Source organism: Bidens hawaiensis, unplaced genomic scaffold, assembly GCF_021521415.1.
Source record: "Bidens hawaiensis isolate Kalapana, Puna unplaced genomic scaffold, B.hawaiensis_p1.1 tig00009425_1, whole genome shotgun sequence".
In the NCBI taxonomy this organism is placed as follows: domain Eukaryota; kingdom Viridiplantae; phylum Streptophyta; class Magnoliopsida; order Asterales; family Asteraceae; genus Bidens; species Bidens hawaiensis.
Genome location: NW_027491697.1, coordinates 425,098 through 443,167, shown reverse-complemented (window position 1 = coordinate 443,167; position 18,070 = coordinate 425,098). Strand labels below are relative to the sequence as shown.

General features: G+C 36.2%; 1 pseudogene; it reads left to right on the top strand.

Moving 5' to 3' along the window:
* Positions 1 to 12,792: 12,792 nt before the first annotated feature.
* LOC143532246 (glutamate receptor 3.2 pseudogene) lies at positions 12,793 to 18,070 on the top strand (annotated as a pseudogene).

Here is an 18,070-nt window from a genome sequence, read left to right as displayed (position 1 = left end):
GGGTCAATGAGAATGTGTATAGATTATAGAGAACTGAATAAGGTCACAATTAAGAACAAGTATCTATTACCAATAATCGATGACTTGTTCGATCAACTCCAAGGAGCAAATTGTTTTTCAAAGATTGATCTTAGATCGGGTTACTATCAATTAAAAGTGAAAGAGGAGGATATTCCTAAGACAGCGTTCAGAACCCGATACGAAAATTATGAGTTCACCGTGATGCCTTTCAGACTCACTAATGCTCCAGCAGCTTTCATGGACATGATGAATCGAATTTGCAAGCCATACTTGGACAAGTTTGTTATCGTTTTCATTGATGACATTCTTGTTTACTCAAAATCCAAAGAAGATCATCAAGTTCATCTTAAGATCATACTTGAAACCCTAAGGAATGAGAAATTATACGCCAAGTTCTCCAAGTGTGAATTTTGGTTGTCCGAAGTACAATTTCTTGGTCATGTTATAAATGAGAAGGGTATTCAAGTAGACCCAGCAAAGATTGAGGCCATAACTAAATGGGAGAAACCCAAGACACCGACTCAAGTCCGAAGTTTTCTAGGCTTAGCTGGTTATTACCGAAGATTCATTCAAGACTTCTCCCGAATAGCTGTTCCACTAACTTCACTCACAAGGAAAGAAATTAAGTTTGAATGGAGACCGAAACAAGAGGAAGCATTCGAAACACTCAAAAAAAAGTTAACCAACGCACCTATTCTGTCCTTGCCAGATGGATTGGAAAACTTTACCATTTACTGTGATGCTTTACACACAGGAATGGGAAGTGTTTTGATGCAAGGAAAGAAAGTGATTGCTTACGCTTCAAGACAATTGAAAGTGCATGAAAAGAATTACACCACGCATGATCTTGAATTAGGCGCTATAGTTTTCGCATTGAAGTTATGGCGACATTACTTGTATGGTGTTAAGTTCACGGTATACACTGACCACAAAAGCTTGAAGCATATATTTGATCAAAAGGAGTTGAATATGAGACAAAGGCGTTGGATGGAGACGCTTAATGATTATGATTGTGAGATCGTATATCATGAAGGGAAAGCCAACGTAGTGGCTGACGCCTTAAGTAGAATAGTACATGAGAAGCCAAAGAGAGTTCGAGCTCTTAGATTGGAACTTAAAGTCGATCTAGCTAGCCAGATTAAAGAAGCTCATAAGTTGGCTGGAAGAAGGAAACATCATGGCCGAAAAAGAGAATGGCACAATTGATCAATTGATTAAAGGAAGTGATGAAATACTTAAATTTGGTACAAGGATTTGGGTACCGATGGTCGAAAGTCTAAGAGATATGATTCTAGAAGAAGCACATAAATCAAAATATATGTTGCATCCGGGAAGTGACAAGATGTATCACAATCTAAAGGATGATTATTGGTGGATCGGAATGAAGAAGGATATTGCCTTGTACGTAGCCAAATGCCTAACGTGTTCCAAAGTGAAAGACGAATACCAAAAGCCGTTAGGATTGTTACAACAACCTGAGATACCAATTTGGAAATGGGATATGATAACTATGGATTTCATCATGAAGTTACCAAAAACTTCACGCCAAAATGATGCAATCTGGGTTATTGTATATAGACTTACGAAGTCTGCTCATTTCATTCCAATTAAAGAAACGTTTAGTATGGATAAGTTAGCACAATTATATGTCGAAAACATTCTATCCTTGCATGGTGTGCCGCTATCCATCATATCCGATAGAGATAGTCGTTTTACTTCAAACTTTTGGACAAGTTTTCAAAAGGCTATGGGGACTCGATTAAACTTAAGTACTGTATACCATTCCCAAACTGACGGCCAAAGTGAACGCACGATTCAAACTTTAGAAGATATGCTTCGTGCCTGTGTTATCGACTTAGGAGGAAGTTGGGACACCCATCTCGCACTGATGGAATTCTCGTACAACAATAGTTATCATACGAGTATCCAAGCAGCACCGTTTGAAGCATTGTATGGTCATAAGTGCAGGGCGCCTGTATGTTGGTCAGAAACAGGTGAGAGTCAGTTGTCAGGACCCGAGATAGTTCAAAGAACTACTGACCGAATAATACAAATCCGTGAACGATTAAAGACGACAAGAGATAGACAAAAGAGCTATGCGGACATTCGCCGCAAGCCTTTGGAATTCAAAGAAGGCGACAAAGTGTTATTAAAAGTATCGCCTTGGAAAGGTGTAGTAAGATTCGGGAAGAAAGGAAAATAATTCCAAGATTCGTTGGACCATTCAAGATACTCAAAAGAATCGGACCAGTTGCTTATCGCCTGGAATTACCCGATGAGATGAAAGGTATTCACGATGTGTTTCATGTATCCAATCTACGCAAGTGCTTAGCCGACGAAACCCTTGCAATGTCATTGAAAGATGTCAAGATCAATGAGAAGCTTAAGTTTGTAGAACAGGCGATTCAAATAGAAGATAGCATGATTAAGTTTCTCAAACATAAACGACTCAAACTCGTAAAAGTTAAATGGGATTCAAGACGTGGACCCGAGTATACGTGGGAGCTCGAGTCAGAAATGAAGAAGAAATATCCCTATCTATTCCAATAAATCTCGAGGACGAGATTATTCAAAAGGTGGGGAGGATGTAACACCACGTCTCAAACCCTATAGGTTTTAGCCTAAAATACTAACTTTTGTAAGTATAGGGGGTAAACTGTAAATTCTGAAAATATTCTCCCGTCGCGGTACGCGACGTGGTACCAAATAACCCATCGCGTAGCGCGATGGGGTTGCTGAGTCAGTGGACACGTGTTGAACACCGTGTCGACATGTGGCGCAATATGACAGGCCACGTGTCACAACCGCATAAGGCGGCACAATATTGCGGCGCCGCTGTACGCGAAGGGTCCCAAAGGAACCGGTCGCGTACCGCGACGGGGTCCTAAAATGGCTATAAAAGGGGGGTGAAGGGAATGAACCCCATTCATCCCAAACACACCTTTCTTTACACACACATAGCCTTGGAAAGCGTGCCCCGTTGCCGTAACAAGCCGACGTGCTGTTTTCTCGTAATTCGTGCAAGAAACGAAGTGGGAATTTAGCTAGCAATCACTTAAGCGAGTAGATCAAGATCCTGCCTTTTTCTTATTATCAATCTAAGTATCCACGTTAAGGTAGGAGTTACATTTAAGTTATTTGAATTATAGTTCATGATGAAGTAATATTAAGCAAAAAAAATATATTTTGACGGGCATGTAGTAACTGGTAGGGGGATATCATTAGTAGTAAGTTTCTTGCCTAAGGAAAAGTAATTCGCATAAATCCCAATCAACCGAGGGACCCGTTTACTTACCTGGAGAAACTTACCAACGTGGTAGAACCTATTAGGCCAAAGCATGCTATATCAAACGTCACATAAAACTAAGTGTTTTCATTCACAATCAAAGATAAACGATTTCAAGGTTAAGCTTACAATCATAGCTTAACATCATTCAAAACATTTATACGAACCTATTTACGTATAGGTTAAGTATCATTCACAATCAATCAATCAGTCAAAGTTTTCCAACACCGATGGTACAGGTGAATACGTTAACCTTTTTAATCAGTCAAAACTTGTTTATACTCTATAAGACGGACGGGTGTTTGTCTTAATGAGTCAATCAATGTCTATATGAGATAATGAAATCTCTAAAACGTTATAATACAAATTAGAGAATAATATCAACTCAGACCGAATACGCATGTGTCTGGATCCAAACATAACTGTTAAAGCTCAATCAATCAATCAAAGGCAATGAAGCCGCGAGCTTAAACGGTCATGACCAGTTCTCAGTTCAGGGCCGTTTGGCTCGGGGAATACCGTTGTGTGTGTAGGGCAGTGGTACATATACCGGAAGTAGAAATGCTTCCGCTGAGATTGTCAAGAAAACTACGTTTGTATTGTAATGTCATTCAAAATGTTTTATCGAGTCATATGTGTTCACCAGCATATAGCTGACGTATTTTTCCCACCCTTTGCAGGTAACGAAGTGTTAGTAGCACTAACATGGATTGGAGTCTTAATGAAGATAAAAGCGCGTACAAGATGTGTGAGGCCCCGTTACCGGTAGCCCTACTTTCGTGTTGGATTTACGAGTTAAATAAAACATTCGCGGAACATTAAAAACATTCAAACCATTACATTCCATAACCATAATTCTTATCTTATCGAGCATTCATAGTCATTTAAAAAAACAAAACATAGTCTTTTAAAATAAAACATCATAGCAAAATCTTCAGATGCCAGCTTCGTCCAACTCTGCCATGTGTCTTCCTCAAGCTACCTGCCTCATTCTACTCACCTGCGTGCATACTAAAAGTCAGCTACAGTGAGTGAGTTCTAGTTAATCACATAATCATACAATACCTTCTTACATTTCATACTTAACCTCTTAACTTTCTTTCATACACACATAAGTGCATATACTTTCATTCTTACCTTCACACTTTCTTTACATACATAATCATACGTTTTAAAGAGCCTTTCGCCCTATAACCTCACAGATATTATAAGGGTCTAGTCCCTAACATCACAGATATTATAAGGGTCTGGTCCCTAACATCACAGATATTATTAGGGTCTGGTCCCTAACATCACAGATATTATAAGGGTCTGGTCCCTAAGATCACAGATATTATAAGGGTCTGGTCCCTAACATCACAGATATTATTAGGGTCTGGTCCCTAACATCACAGATATTATTAGGGCCTGGTCCCTAACATCACATATATTATTAGGGTCTGGTCCCTAACATCACAGATATTATTAGAGTCTGGTCCCTCTTCGTTACCATACAACCATGCCTTTCCTTCGTTTATTAACTTTATCGCATTCATACATATAAGCAAATACATTATACTTACCTTATACGTAACACTACAACCTGACAGTACGTGCAATATCCGAAGATCGTTCACGTACTAACAAGCAATCACTCATACATTTCACATCATTCATATAAGGCATACACTTATCACTTAGGATAAGTGTATTAACAAACATATCAAGTATGCACACAGCCCCGAAAACATAACATAGAAGTGGGGCTAGAAACTCACATGAAGTCGGTTACGTTCACCGTTAATTGTTATTCCTTTCTTCAGTTGGGCGCGGCTAACTGTATAACAATTACTCGTATTAATTATCTATTACTAGCCATATCACTAGCTTATTTGTAATTAATTCATTCCTTTCTAAGTTCAGGGACCATTCTGTCCTTCTGTTAAACTTCAATTCGTTACTTTGGTCTTAGCGAATTAGACCTTCTAATTCGTTATCTTTGTTAACGAATGGTCTTAAAGAATCAAGGGTAATTCGTTACCCTTTTTCTTAACGAATCGGATAAAGAATCAAGCCTAGTTAGTTAGGCTTCCTTATGCGAATCAGCTAAAGAATCACCCTCTGGTTCTTTAAGTTCCCTTAGCGAATCAGCTAAAGAATCACCATCTGGTTCTCTAAGTTTCCTTAGCGAACTAGCTAAAGAATCACCCTCTGATTCTCTAAGTTTCCTTATCGAACTAGCTAAAGAATCACCCTCTAGTTCTCTAAGTTTCCTTAGAGAACTAGCTAAAGAATCACCCTCTAGTTCTCTAAGTTTCCTTAGCGAACTAGTTAAAGAATCACCCTCTAGTTCTCTAAGTTTCCTTAGCGAACTAGGGTTAGGTCAGGGAACATTCCCTGACACCCTTATCTTTTCCGGCGCCGTCATCGCCGAAAAACCGTGTTTTCACCGGAAAAACGAGATCTCACTCGTTCTTCCACCTTTTTCATCGTTTTTCGTCCCGTTTAATCCATATTTGAGCTAGGGTGATCCCTAAACTCATCTTAGGTCCGGTTTATACCCGATTCCACCCGGATCTTGTGATTTAAACGGTTTAATGGTGTCAGCTCGTCGTTACGCGACTATAACTAACGTTTTAGGCTCGTACAATATTAAACTATCATTACCTCGGGTCGGTGCTCGGTTTCCTTCTTGATTTCGGCTAGAGATAAGGAAGAACTAGAGAGAAATCTTAAGTGTGTGTTTTGGGTGGTGTATGGAATATGTGTGAATGAGGATTAAATGGATATTAAGGGTTTATATATTTATGGATCATGGGCTTAAGCTCATGGTCTTTCCTTCTTTCTTTCCTAACCCAAGTCCATAACCCATATTCATTTACCCAACACTAGCCCAACTCGTATTCTATTTATCTAAACCGATAACGACCCACTATGAAATAACGAAATTTATTTTTATTATAATAACCGAAAGTAGGATGTTACAAGATGGCTTCGTTTTTGATATATAATCCTTGTAATATGAAAACATATCTTTTGTAAACCAATACTCTGGTATTTAATTCCCGAGTAAATTTTCAATGTAAATTAATATTATATTCAACCTAAAGTCTTCCGCTAAAGTTAACGCATAAACTCTGATATATTTACAAAACAGGTACCAACTTATGGTCACACGCCTAGGCCCTAAGTCGGGGTGTGACAGTTAATTTTAAACATAAAGGACAATCAATGAAACTTGATACAAAGGACACTTTTTGTAGTTTTATCTAATTAAAATAAGAACTCGGCCCTTAATATCGTATATAGTGGACTCTATTAGTTAAGTGGGTTTTGGTTTAAAACTCATGACATTAATCTTAATTAAGGGGATGGAGTCCATATACAGAAGGAACATTTAGATGATCGATCAAATAGAGAACAGGACAACGATTACAATATTTTGTACTTCATGGCATTCACGGCAACATACAAATTCAATTCCATTCACGAGAAATATATCTTATCTGACAAATCAATCGCGTGTAACCGACAAATTAGGTTGTCTGAAAGTTTTCAAACGATTAAAAGATTAATCCATACTACTAATTATTTATAAAGATTGAAATTAATATCACAGGTTTCGGTATATGATCGAATTCGTCTACCATACAATATTACAACAAAGATAAACCTATTTTATGGTTTAATTGGGCGTTAGTGTTCAATAGATTCATGAAAATTTTCATTGAATATTTTCTTGTTCTTTGTATTAGATAATTGAAATTGTGGATGATGAATTTTTCTACAAAAGGATGATAGGGGTGGTGTGGCGTTTTGCATCGTAAGAACCGGTTTTGAATTTTGGAATATTAAATTTCTTGATTACAAAAACCAACATAGATACTTTTATAAATATTGAAAATATCATATATATAGACCCACTTAAAATAAAAAATATCATATATGCCATTACAAAGTTATTATATATCACATAAACTCAATTCATAAAAAAAAAATTTAAAAATCACCATATTACCATGGTTCTATTAGATGCGATAAACCTTCGAAGAATGTACAATTTTGAAGGAGTGAGGAGAGACGCTTTGGTTGTAGTAAAAAAATGAGAAGTATCAATCAAAATTAAAAATAATAGCGTAAGGTATAAACACATTATGTAATAGAAAGGGATAGAATGATATATTTGTCAAATATGATCATATATGAAATTTAAAATTTTAGAAAAATAAGGGTAAGATGTCATTTATTAAATTTTTATTAATGAATAGGGGTATAGGGGATGATTAATGCGAGAAAGTGATATTATAAAGAGAAATGTGAGAAGTCGATCTTAACCATTGATTATCTCCTAGTTGCTAAAAAAATCAATTCCCCTATGTAACATCCTACTTTTGGGTTATAATAATAAAATAAATCTCGTTTATTTTAACAGTGTGTCGTTTATCGGCTTAGATAAATAAAACATGAGTTGAGCTTGTGTTAGTTAAATGGATATGAGCTATGGATTTGGGTTAAAAGGAATGAAGAAAAGACCATGGGCTTAAGCCCATGACCCAAAGTATTTAACCCATAATCACCATTTAATTCCTCATTTACACATATTCCATACACCATCCAAAACACACACTTAAGCTCTCTCTATAGTTCTCTCTTTACTCTAGCCGAACCAAGGAGGAAAAACCGATCCCTACCCGAGGTAATGATACTATGATATTGTATGGGTTCAAACCGCTAGATTTAGTTGCGAAACGACGAGCCGACACCTTAAATCGTTGAAGTCACGAGATCCGGATGGAATCGGGTTTAAACCGATCAAAAGATAAGCTTAGGGGTCACCCTAGCTCAAATCTGGATCAAACGTGACGAAAAACGGTGAAAAACGGTGAGAAACCACGTTTTTCCGGCCACCGCCCGTTTTTCCGGCAATGACGGCGCCGGAAAGGTGTATGAGGAAAAGGGAATGTCAGAGAATGTTTATGACCTAACCCTAATTCGTTAACGGGGAGTTAACGAACTAGGGGTGATTCGTCAAGCGATTCGCTAATGGAAGCTTAACGAACTAGCCTTAGTTCGTGTCCCAGTTCGCCATGGAAAAGATAACGAATTACCCCCGATGCACTATGACCATTCGTTAGCAGAGATAACGAATTAGAAGTTCAAATTCGTTACATGGACTGATTCGTTACATGGACTGACTCGTTATATGGACTGGTTCATTATATGGACTGATTCACCAAAGGACCAGTTCGTTAGAGGGTTCAATTCGTTACAAGGACCAGTTTGTTATGACAAATCAATTCGTTAAATAACCAAGTAACGAACTAGAAGTTTAATAAAATGGCAGAATGGTCCCTGGACTTAGAAAAGAATGGATTAATTACAAAGAAGTTCTCGAACTTTTTAAGTTAGCAAATTTAATATTATCATGAAATCCTAATGGAAAATGTGTTAAGACAATTAATGAAAATAAAATTTTTCCAAGCTGACCTGGCAGCTTAACCCTAGCTAGGGGCTCTTCCCCTTGAACCCCGCTGCCAGGGGCGCTGTCCCCCACCCCCGTTCGTTGTGGGTTATAAGTAGATTAGAAACGCGATATGGGTAGCAGTAGTTAATTGATACATGTAATTGTTATACAGTTAGTCGCGCTCAGCTCAAGAAAGGAATCACTATTAACGGTGAACGTAAGCGAGCTCAGGTGAGTTTCTAGCCCCATTCCTTGTTATGTTTTCGGGGCTGTGTGCATACTCGATGTGATAGTTAATACACTTACCTTAAATGGTAAGTGTATGCCATGTATGATTTGTATGTTATTTATGTATATCTAAATGTGAACGAAAGCATGTCAGTGCATGAACGATCTTCGGATATTGCATGCACTTTCAGGTGATGTTTTGATGATATGATTTTATATGTGATGGATGAATGATGTATGTACGTATGAAACTTACGATTTCATAGATGGAAGGTATGGCATGATAGTAGGAAGGAAAGGGAGACCGGACCCTAATAATATCCGAGGATGGAGGGTACCGGACCCTGATAATATCCGAGGAAGAGGGGTGACCGGACCCTAATAATATCCGAGGATGGAGGGTACCGGACCCTAATAATATCCGAGGTATGTAGGGCGAATGCTCTTTATAATGTAAGGTTAGTTATGAATGTATATGAAAGAATGATGATTAGGTTAAGTATGTAATGCGTACCTTCGGGCACGTATATGTGTATGTGAAGTAAGTTATGTGATTAACTAAAACTCACTCAGCGTAGCTGACTTTTAGTATACACGCAGGTTAACAGATTGAGACAGCTGGTTTGAGCAGGACACATGACAAGATCGAAGAGGCTGGCATATGAAGATTTGTCATGATGTTTTGAATAGTTATAAATCTATGTTATGTTTTAAAAGATAAATTATGAATATTTGTAACGAATGGTTGATGTTTTATGTTATTCCGCGAAAGTTTTAATTAACTCTGATATTTAGAACTGTGTTTATGAGTAAATCCAACTTCCAAAGTGGGCATCGGTAACGGGGCCTTACACCCTAATTACTCCTAAAATATTCTCCACTTTAGTTATTGTAGAAAGTTACAAATTTTAGAAAAGATAAATTGTCTTTTACATAAAACATCATCTAGATTAGTTGTAATAAAATATCATCAATAGAATTTGATCACCTACACAAGTAACATAACACAAGTAACATAATAACTTACACATAGTTCATATTCAATTATACAAATTGTTAGTTATTTTTAATTTTATCAAAATGTAATTCGTATTACCAACACAACTTATTTTCATCAACACTAATTTTGTTTCTTTTATTTTCACCAACACATAACTAATATTTACTTACACATAATTCGCATGCACCAACACCGATTGTTAGTTCATTTTATTTTCACCTACATATAAATCATATTCACCTACACGTAACTCGTATTTTCCTACACATAAAAGATAGATTATAAAATAATTAAAATATAAAAAAAAACATGATGTGTTTCTACATTACGAATGTTTAACAAATTTAGGTTAATACTATTAATTGTATGTGATATCATGAACAAGTTTTGTTTGTGTAGGTTAATATTGTGATCTTTGTAGGTAAACACAAATGGGTTGGCTATAACATGAAGTAAATTTGTATACGTAGGTTAATATTGTGATTTGTGTAGGCTAACATGAACTAGTTATGTGCATGTATATTAATATTGTGAACTGTGTATGTGATAACATGAACTAGTTTTTATATGTGTAGGCTATATTATGATTTATGTAGGTATTTGTTTTTATAACGGTTAACATATTTTTTTTATAGTAGGATTATGATGATTTTGTTTTATGAATAGTTTGATTATTAAATCAAATTAAAAATAAATGTATAATCATTTATAACTTAACATTAATTAGTATTTATTACCAAACAAAACTCATAAACTTTTTGCTTATATATTTCACAATTAAATAATCCAAAATTAAAAAGAAAACTTGTGATTGGTTGAAATCTCTTCTCGCACTTCTCTCACTAAAAACACTTCTGAAATGAACCCAATCATAGGGGGTATATATATGATTAGGGATGAGCAAAATCGGGACCGGTACCGATTGGTACCGGTACCGAAATCGGTACCGATTTGGTACCGTCGGTACCGAATCGGTACCAAAGTTTTAAGTTTCGGGATCGGTACGGTACCGGTACCGGTATTTCCCGATTTTTTTACTTCCGGTACCAAGTATTAGGGATTTTCGGGATCGGGACCGGTCGGTACCGGTCCGGTACCATGCTCATCCCTATATATGATACTTTAACTATTCTGTAAGGACATATATGATATTTTAATTATATTATAAGGGCATATATGATATTTTAAATTTTGTTTGTGTATATATGATATATTTAATGTTGTAGGGGTATATATGAAATTATGATTAAACGGGTAACAAAATTAAACATCAGAGGCTTATTCGTTCAAAAATTTCATTTTGAACTGAATGAGCTATGAAAAATAAACCATAGGAGCGAAATAATTTACCAAGAGTAAAATATAATTTTATATATTTTCGTTGTTTATTTTTATTAATGAAAAATCTTTAGTTTACTTCCTCATCTGGTTTGTGTTTTTTAATCTTATATAGATGCTAGTTTTGTTTGATGGGTTTGTGCTTTTCACTATTCTTGTTTCTTTAAGTTTTATATTTATATTTGTTTTCTTGTCTAATGGGTTTGAACTTGTTCATTCATATCCAATTCTAGCTTATGCCATGAGGGGTTTAGTGATGTCAGTTTTTGTGCTAATAATAAGTGGAACATTCTCATGTGTTTTCGAAGACGACGGAGACAGTGAACATTGCCGCCACTCTGAGCTTGGAGTCCATGAATGGGAAGGTGGCAACCACTGCCATGAAGGCAGCGGTGGATGATATCAATTCTGATCCCAACATTTTGCCCGGAAAAAGACTCGGTCTTTCCGTTCATGATACACAAGGAAGTGTGTACCATAGTCTTATTAGTGGTAAGTTTTAATCATGTACGTAATTTTAGAATATTTAATTTTGAAATCAAAGATATAACTAGGGGCAAATTTATATCAAGATTCTTTAAGGTTTTAGTTTCTGTTTAATGTGTCGGGTCGGTACATTGTACTGATCCATAACACATATATCTAAATATGTGAATTAAACAAGCCAATCAAACACATAGTGTTGGCAATAATTTCCAACTTAATAAGCCCATCATATGTAGGTGACCGGGTTGGACCTATTGGACCGGTGGGATTCATTATTATGTAATGGATTTATGTGGTTACAATTAGGGTTTATTATATTTGGTAATGTCTTGACTAGCAAATTAGGTTAGTTTATATAAACCGAGTTATGGTTAGGCATTATAGAGGGTGTGGTGTGAGATGCAACCGAGTTAGGGTTCATCCAAGAGGCACACACGAGATGTAACCGAGTTAGGGTTCATCTAGGGTGAGGTTGGTGTAACCGAGTTAGGGTTCATCAAGAGTCAAACAGAGTTAGGGTTTGATAATATTGTAATCAGTTTTTAGAGTTTATTTTCTGATTAATAAGAAACGAGAGTTATTCGTTTTTGTTGGTGTTTGATTATCGATCCGGGACTTGACATAGTAGACAAATTTTATATTGAGTTGTGTATTATAGTAACATCATTCGATATCCAATATAAAACTTAACTTTGTTAGATCTTCAATATTGATAATTATACTTTTTAGCTTTGAAGTTCCTGGAGGATGATATAGTAGCAGTCATCGGTCCCTTTGGTTCGATGGCGGCTCATGTGCTTTCAAATCTTGCAAATAAACTCCATATCCCGTTTTTGTCATGCTTAGCATTAGACCCCTCACTCTCACCCCTTCAATACCCCTATTTCATCCAGACAGCCCCAAATGACCGCCATTGCCGAAATGGTTAGATATTTTGGTTACCGAGAAGTAATCGCCATATATTCAGATAGCGACTAGTTCAGGAATAGCATGTACACATTAGCTGATCAATTATGGGACAAACGTTGTAAGCTTTCCTACAAAGCACCATTGCCACCCGTCTCATTAACTCCGCAAGATGTTCATAACGCATTAGTCAACGTTCGGTCAAAGGAATCTCGTGTTGTTATTGTACACACTTACCCTGATGCGGGTCTCTCGGTTTTGGAAACCGCTAAGAGGTTTGGCATGATGAAAAAAGGATATGTTTGGATTGCTTGCACTTGGTTATCAAATATTTTGGATTCCAAAGGTATTAATTCTAAAATTGCACGGGTTTCACAAGGGGTTCTCACGCTCCGGCCCCACGTACCGGATTCGGGTAAAAAACGAGACTTTGAAAGAAGGTGGGAGAGTTTGAGTAATGGGTCGATTGGGTTGAACCCGTATGGGTTATACGCGTACGATACAGTTTGGATGATCGCACGAGCGCTTGACAAGTTTTTTAACGAAGGCGGCACCATTTCTTTCTCTAATTACTCGGGTTCAAAGGGAACAAGACGTTTGAATTTTGCAGCACTTGGTATTTTTGATGGAGGAAAAAAGTTGCTTACAAACTTGTTACAAACAAATATGAGTGGGTTAACCGGCCCGGTTAGGTTCACTCCTGACCGGTCCATGATCCACCCTTCTTTTGATATCATCAACATGGTTGGGAATCAGGTTCGGATTCTTGGGTAATGGTCCAACCACTCTGGGCTATCAGTCCAGTCTCCAGAGACTCTATATGCAAAACCTTCGAACCAAGCTTCTTCTCATTGGCATTTAAGAAGTGTTGTGTGGCCCGGGAACACAACCAAAAGGCCCCGTGGATGGGAGTTTACAAATAACGGGAGACCGTTAAGGTTTGGAGTTCCGTTAAGAGCATGTTTTAAGGAAATTGTTACACGAGTTAATGGTTCACATGAAATTCATGGGTTTAGTGTAGATGTTTTTCTTGCTGCATTAAAGTTGATTCCATATCCGGTCCCATATGAGTTTGTCATGCTTGGGGATGGTCACAAGAACCCGAACTACACCGAGTTCGTGAATAAAGTTGCAAACAAAGTAAGTAAAGTATATAGTATATACTGCTATAAACTTTTATGAGGTTTGATCAATTTTACGACTTTCGTCAAAAAAAATTTGTCGCAATTGGACCCTTCAAGTTTATAGTTTTTGTCAATTTCATCCAAATCGACAACTCTGTCTATTTTTAATATTAAATCGGCGCTATCAATACCTTTTTATGTATTTTAATAAAAGTGACAATTATGACCAAATCTTATAAATGAAAAAGTCTTTTGATAAACTTTTGCACCTACACCCACCCTAGCTTTCATCATCCAGACATCTAACCGAACTAAAATAAAACCGACGGTTTGGTTTTATGTTTTATTAAACCAAAGTTTCGTTTTGGTTTTGGTTTTGGTTTTGCGTGTAACTAAAACCAAAAAAACTGAACTTATAGATTTTTATTATTTAATTTGAATGTAGTTTAATAATATAATATACAATTTATCCCAATTATTTTAGCACAAATGAATAATAATCTAACAAACTAGCATTTTACCCGTCCGGTGGACGGGATTATCAACACGAGAATGTGACGACGACATTAATTCAATAATGAACGAAGAAACTTACAAAACAAATGCACTCAAAAAGATCCGTACATTTTCCAAAAGAGCCCAAAAAATTACTCTAAAAAAATCTGAATAGGCCATTATGAAACTAAAATCGAACGCATCCGCAATACTTTAAATCTCAAAACTATCTACCCGCTAAGACCCAAAACAACCAAGAACTTGATTGAATAATAATCCACCATGCTTTGGGCTATACAAAAAGCCAGTTTGATGTATTTTTGTAACTAAGACCATGCCTAAGTAGTTATTTCCATACCCGAAAATCGATAACAAAAAAAAATTTGAGTTACAATCTAGCAAGGCTGCACAAAATATAATATACTGTAATATAATATATTTCATAATGATTTAAAGTCAAAAGTGCCAAAATAATAAAATGGACAGTCTTTCAAGTGCCATGTTCATCACCACCAAAAGCTTTCTGTTCTTTACTAAGTACTAACCCTTCAAGGGAACCCTCTCAACCAGCTTCTGCACCTACAACCAAATTCATAATCTACCACGTCAAATGCATTGCGTATTCGGATAATTTTTCCAATACATACATACATGATAACATCCTGACCAACCCGTAATCGACATAACATATGTAGTTCCAATTGAAACTATGCAAATACTTAATGAATTTGAACATGTTCCACATGAGTAAAACCATTAAAACCTAAGTTGCTTGTGGGTTAAAAGATTTAACGTGTGAAAATCAAAGAAAATTCGAATTCATGATACAAATTGACACTTACAAAATTACCTGTTTCAAATTGACTCGTTTTGGCCCCGAACCAAATTGATACCTTTTCAAAAAGACTTGTTTTGACCCCGAACCAAATCAATACATTTTCAAAACGACTCGTTTTGACCCGAACCAAATATATATGTTTTTAAAATAACCTGAATTAACTGGAACCAAATCGCTACCTTTTAAAAATGACCCGTTTTAACCCTAACCAAATCGTTAACTTTTTTAAAATGACCCGCTTTGGCTTGCAGTAAGCACAAATGCATTTTGAGTTGTGTGCATCAGAATGTCATTAAATGAGGTGTAATTTGTAATATGCAAACTAAATCTTCTACATCTTAAAGATATATATACATTGTGGAACTTATATTAATATATTTTATGTTTCATAGCTGTCCCAAACATATGTTGTCGGTTTTTGTTTATAAATGGGTGTCAACGTGTCTACACACATTGTTAAGCACAAAATCGCTTAATAACGTTTATAACGTTAGAAATTAAAATAAGTTTCCAAATATATATAAAAAGGTTTTATACTATATTTGGACATTTATAATCTGTCCAAACAACACAATACCCGAATATGCACGTTACGACCATTTAAAGTGCTGGTATGCATTGTTTATAACGTTTAAACGCACATATAACTCTAACTGGCCCAAAACCCTTTATAATAGTTTTTCATCATTTAAAACATTATTTTAAGATAAAATCATACGTGAAAACTGTCCACACCCGTCTGGGTAGCAAAAAACCCATTTTCGCACTAATAAACGTGTAGACAAATGTAAGCTTATGCAAATATTAACTAACCCAAAACCCTTTATAATAGTTTTTAGCATTTAAAACATTATTTTAACATAAAAATAATCTGCAAAAAGTGGTCATGCCCGTTTGGGTAGCAAAAACCCATTTACGCACTTTTAAACGTGTAGTTAAACGTAAGATTATGCAAATATTAACCCAAAACCTTATATTATAGTTTTGGAAAAATGGTTTTAAATAATCCTAACTATGCCATATTGGTAAATATCAGTCCCAACTTTACACTTGTCTGCTGGTAGTCCCAACTATTTGTATATTTGTTTTTAACGGGCCGCGACTAACGGATGTTAACTCCGTTAGTCTTTGTCTGATGTGGCCATCCCAGCTGTCAAAAATCACCTTACATGGATGATACGTGGCAGCTGACTGTGTATTATTATTATTATTATTATTATTATTATTATTATTATTATCCCCCATCTCCCCTTTTTTCTTAGTCCAATATCACAACCATCACCACTCGTTTCCCCGGCGAGCCACCACCACCCCTTATTTCCCTGACGAGCCACCAACACCTTCTCTAACATATTCTCCGGTCATTCTCATCGTCAAGCGTTGACTTTAATTTCTGCGTTAATGAGAACTCCAACCACCACCACGCGGCAGACAAGCTTTTTCCGGTAGTAAAATGCTTCCGACGGAAGTTAAAAATTCAACGGCGACGGCGATGGATCTGGATTTGGATTTGAATTGAACGCCGACCACCGACGGGGTGGTCGGAAGCACATGGCTCGTTAAAAATTCAACGCCGCCACCGACCGCCACGGAAGTTAAAAATTCAACGCCAACCACCACCGATGGCATGAATTGAAAAATCAGATATGGATCTGGATTTGAAAATAAGCTACGGATCTGGATCTGAAACTTTATAACCGGAGTGTTTAGGGTTGATCGGAAACACATGGCTCGTTTTAGGTATGATTATGGTGTGCTTGTTTTTGGGGAAGAGTTTTAGTGTGGATAATTATAAGGCCATGGAAGATTTTGATACAGAACTTGCAGGTTTGAGAGAAAAAAAATGGTCTAGATGAAGAAGATGAAGTGGAGAAGATGAAAAGAAAAAAAGAATGGGTGGGTAATTTTATTATGTTTGGACGCCACACAAGCCGCCATGTAAGCCGCCACATTCTCTGTTTTTTGACAACTAAGCATGCCACATAAGCATCGAACTAACAGAGTTAACATCTGTTAGTCGTGGCCCGTTAAAAACAAATACACACATAGTTGAGACTGCCAGTAGGCAAGTGTAAAGTTGAAACTGATATTTACCAATAGCACATAGTTGGGATTATTTAAAACCAATTTTCCTATAGTTTTTCATCATTTAAAACATTATTTTAACGCAAAATTGATATGTGAAAACTGTCCAGACTCCAGACCAGTTTGGGTAGCAAAAACCCATTTACGCGCTTTTAAACGTGTAGTTGAACGTAATCTTATGCAAATATTAACCGACCCAAAACTTTTTTAATAGTTTCCATCATTTAAAACATTATTCTAACATAAAAATAATATGTGAAAACTGTCCAGTTAGGGTAGCAAAACCCAGATTTCGCACATTTAAAAAGTAGTTAAATTAAGCTTATGCAAATATTAAGTCGACCACATTATTTGACCAAAGTAAAATGATTTAGACTCGTTTTTATGTACTTGAAGTCACTGAAATGTTTGGGTTCGGTGTTTAGCTTTTTAGGTCGGTTTTTAAGATTTTTACGCTTTTGGTTAAGTTATTAATCAACCCAAGTTATCATAAGCATACTTCTGTATATATATATTTCAACCCGAACTACACAAACCTTGATGTAAATGTTCTGATTTTAATAATGATAACGGTACAAGATTTTTACCAACCTGATATGAGGTGTTAGCATGAATCTCTTAGGAACGACTTTTATACGAAAGTGATGTTATTCCCAAAGTGCCTTTCTAACCAAATTCAGTTAAATGTTGCTTCTAAATGCAATATCCCAAACTTGCACTGTGAGTTGCATCAAATTAAGTACACGCTGTAAGTTTTTTAATATAACATTTGTATTCACCTTATTTGTAGGAGAACATGGTAGAGGACAAAGTTGTGTGA